The sequence below is a fragment of the Pimephales promelas genome, chromosome 11 (genome assembly GCF_988280905.1).
Source record: "Pimephales promelas chromosome 11, fPimPro1.hap1.1, whole genome shotgun sequence".
NCBI classification, from domain to species: Eukaryota; Metazoa; Chordata; class Actinopteri; order Cypriniformes; family Leuciscidae; genus Pimephales; species Pimephales promelas.
In genome coordinates, this window is record NC_142779.1 from 101,663 (window position 1) to 105,847 (window position 4,185).

Sequence of the window (4,185 nt, forward strand, 5' to 3'; positions counted from 1 at the left end):
GCAGTGTGGCATTAGTGTTGCATTAGTTGCATTAGTGTTGCAGTGTAGCATTAGTGTTGCATTAGTGTTAAATGACTAGCAGTTTAAGCACCATTCTTACTAGTGCATTTAGCTCCAAAACTCTGGAATAGCCTTCCCGATACGGTCCGAGGCTCTGACTCGCTGACACAGTTTAAAACTAGATTAAAGACGCATCTCTTTAGTCAAGCATTCACATAATGCTTACCTTCTAGTCCTCTGTTATGCCATATGGAACCGTTTGCCACCGAAACGCATTTCCGCGACAGTGGGCCTCGACAGCCTTAGTCAAACGGGTCGGCGCGTATGGTTGGGTTGCGGAGAGTTCAGGTTACGGAGAGTTTGTGAGATAGTGGTTTTCTAACACCGACTCCCGTATAATGGAAATCATTATGAACATCAGCTATGCTAATTATTTCCCATCTGCCTTTCTGCTGTTATCTCGGGACGCTTGTCCCGGGAAAAATGGCGTTCGTCAGGTCCAGATTTGTATCCAGCCTCTCACGGGGATTTCGGATGCCCCAACGCCTGTGATGAGAAGACCAACGCCAGTAAAGAGACGACTCAACGCCTGCGATATGTTATGGCGCCGTTTTATACATAAACAATATTTATATTTAATATTTATATTTAAACAATATGAATGTAAGCCAGAGGAGAACTGGCCCCCGACTGAGCCTGGGTTCTCCCAAGGTTTTTTCTCCATCCAATCTGATGGAGTTTTGGTTCCTTGCCACTGTCGCCTTGCTTTTGGCTTGCTTAGTCGGGGTTACTTAATATTTAATATTTAACAATATTATTGATCTGTGTTGTACTTGTAACCCAGGGAAAAATTCTGTCAAATTTAATTAATTTTGCCCGGTCACCTGAACACACCCTTCATTTATATTTTTCATGCAAGAGTCACATGATAGTTCAGTGAGCGCTTCAACCAATCCTAGCACTCAAGCGCGGGTTTAGAAGCTGCGGTGAGTTCCCCAATCAGTAGTATGAAGGGGAAGCCACCGGAGCAGCTGCACTCGGTACGTCTCTGCACAAATAATGTTATTTTCCATCTTAAAGGCTCGGTTGACTCTAGCGTGCGATTTTGTATTTGTAGTGTCCATTACCGTTGTTTAGAAGCCGACTGGTGCCGCGGGGTGTCAATTATCTGCGGGAATTGGTGAGTCTGTTTGTTGCTGTGTCCGATAGCATGTTGTTGTTAGCATTTGGCATTACTGTGTATGTGTTCACTGGGATTCTCCGCTAGCTTAATGCTAATAGCATTAGTCATGCTATGCATCTTGTTAGTGAAGTTCTGCTGGTTTAATGCTAACAGCATTTATCTTTGAATGTATTTCTATGGGCTGTTCTAGCTGGTAGTATTAGGTTCCCAATTGTTCCTATGGAGTTCTTTTGGGTTCAATGAATTATGTAAATCATAAACCATGCACTTTATTCAATGTTAAGTATTTAAAGGCGTTTAAAGGTCTTAAGTATTTAAAGGCGTTATTTATATTCTGAATGACAAATTGTATTGAGTGAAATGTAAATAATCCTAAATATGTGTGTTATTTATATGCATTTCAGTTTGTATTATTTTTGTCATTTAACATATTTATGACAATTATTTATGCAGTATTTGAATACTATTGTATTGTGTACACAAGATATATATTATTATAAACCTAGCTAGTAGATCAATTGTATGAGTAGTGACTAAATCATGGGTCCTGTTTATTTAATACAGGCCAGGTGTGACCAGTGCGGGCCAGTTGATGGCGAGCCATTATTTACCTGGAACAGAACCGGCCCAGTAACCTCATTGCCTTGTGGGGTTGGTAGGAGGCTATTGTAGTCTGCTCACCCCTTCTACTCTTATTCGTACACACACACTACTACACACTTAGAGCCATTAGATGAATTCTGGCTCATGGACTATTGCATCCTATGGAAATTCTTGTGTGTTGTGGACCGGTCTTTTTATATGAATATATTCTCCAGTTCTGAGTAATATTGTGCCTGGGTTTCTATGAACTATTGAACCTTTCTGCATGATTGGAGATTTTTGGGTATTGCGTTGTCGTTGTTGTTTTGTCTTTATGTTCACTTAATATATGGTACCAACACCAAACTGAACTGATCTGTTTTGTGTCTTTATTTACTCTATCAATGCCTCCTTGAGACGAACCCTTATCTTCTGTAGCCCAAATTTTACTTACCACCTTCTATAGCGATAGCAATGGTTACACAATAATACACAATTCCCTATGGGAATATGTTACATAAAACTTTCATGTTATCACTGTGAAGCTGCTTTGAGACAATCTGTATTGTGAAAAGCGCTATATAAATAAATGTGACTTGACTTGACTTGTTACAGTATTGGAGTGTTGCATTGGTGTTGTGTTGCAGTGTTGCATTAGTGTTGCATTAGTGTTGTGGTGTTGCATTAGTGTTGCATTAGTATCGAGAATGAGCTGTGAATGTAATTTATGGAATCCTCCAGGAACTGATTCCACACAAGGTCAATAATTCCAGTGACAGACACAGTTATGCAAATCTGTGGAACCGTCATCTGTATTCATTCACATGAAACGGCCGGTCTAAAGCACTTCCAGACACCGGCAGATCGAGCTGCGAGCGATCAATGTATCAGACGGAATCACACATGAGCTCCTCATGACGGCACACACACACACACACACACACACACACACACACACACACACACACACACTCTCTCTCTCTCTCTCTCTCTCCAGAGCATCATTAGGTCATTTATCCAGGCAGAAGCACAGGAGGGGTGATCAGTCAGGATTATGAACACGTTATCCGCTGTATTTTACACACTGTGTGTGCTGTGAGAATAGGAATGGATGACTGAACTCATCTTACGGACCTTGAGCTGGCTGTGTTGATTCTGATGTTGGTGTTTATTCACATTTAAGACTTTAGATTAAGCCTCTACTTTAGATTTGCTCATTCGAATGTCTATTAGGTTTCTGTTTAAGTCTATTAAATCCGTTTTTTATTTTATTATGTTCCACCATTTTTACATTACCATTTGCTTGCCAGGCATCAATTATCGAACCATGAAATAAATGCTAAAGGGAATGGGTTTTGTCCCTAGCCGGCTGCATGTGAACAGACCAGAAACTATTTCCTTTTCTCTGTTTATATGCTAAATGTGTTCCTCAAATGCTGCTCATGTTCAGATGAGAAATCTAGCCAATAATAGTTTAGTTTAGTTGTTTATAAAGAACATTTTATTCTGCCCAAAGTGCTGTGCAAAGTCATCGATAAAACCAAACAAAGAGAAGACACAACACAATGACATAATATTAATATTTAGTTCTCACCTGGGTCAGAGTCAAACGCCAAGCTTTAAAAGTACCAAGTACAAGTAAAAAAAAAGGTACAAGATCATCTGAGACCAGTCACCCGGACACAAGCTCTTCTGAGACCAGTCACCCGGACACAAGATCGTCTGAGACCAGCCACCTGGACACAAGCTCTTCTGAGACCAGTCACCCGGACACAAGATCGTCTGAGACAAGTCACCCGACACATCGTCAGAGACAAGCCACCCGGACACAAGATCGCCTGAGACCAGCCACCCGGACACATCATCAGAGACAAGCCACCCAGACACAAGATCGTCTGAGACCAGCCACCCGGACACAAGATCGTCAGAGACCAGCCACCCGGACACAAGATCGCCTGAGACAAGCCACCCGGACACAAGATCGTCTGAGACCAGTCACCCGGACACATCATCAGAGACAAGCCACCCAGACACAAGATCGTCTGAGACCAGCCACCCGGACACAAGATCGTCAGAGACCAGTCACCCGGACACAAGATCGTCAGAGACCAGTCACCCGGGCACAAGATCGTCAGAGACAAGCCACCCGGACACAAGATCGTCTGAGACCAGCCACCCGGACACAAGATCGTCTGAGACCAGTCACCCGGACACAAGATCGCCTGAGACAAGCCACCCGGACACAAGATCGTCTGAGACCAGCCACCCGGACACAAGATCGTCAGAGACAAGCCACCCGGACACAAGACACAAGATCTTCTGACTGGTCTCAGGCGGACACAAGATCGCCTGAGACCAGTCACCCAGACACAAGATCGTCAGAGACCAGTCACCCGGACACAAGATCGTCAGAGACCAGT

The 4,185-nt window shown here is 43.2% G+C and overlaps 1 long non-coding RNA gene across 2 annotated transcripts; it reads left to right on the plus strand.

The window, feature by feature from the left end:
• Positions 1 to 884: 884 nt before the first annotated feature.
• Positions 885 to 2,136, plus strand: LOC120469964 (uncharacterized). 2 transcript variants are annotated; one of them, XR_005620448.2, is made up of 3 exons: positions 885 to 1,040; positions 1,118 to 1,180; positions 1,748 to 2,136. It is a non-coding gene; the product is annotated as an uncharacterized LOC120469964 (long non-coding RNA). The 2 variants fall into 2 exon arrangements; XR_016145629.1 differs by having other exon boundaries at positions 885 to 1,180.
• Positions 2,137 to 4,185: the final 2,049 nt, after the last annotated feature.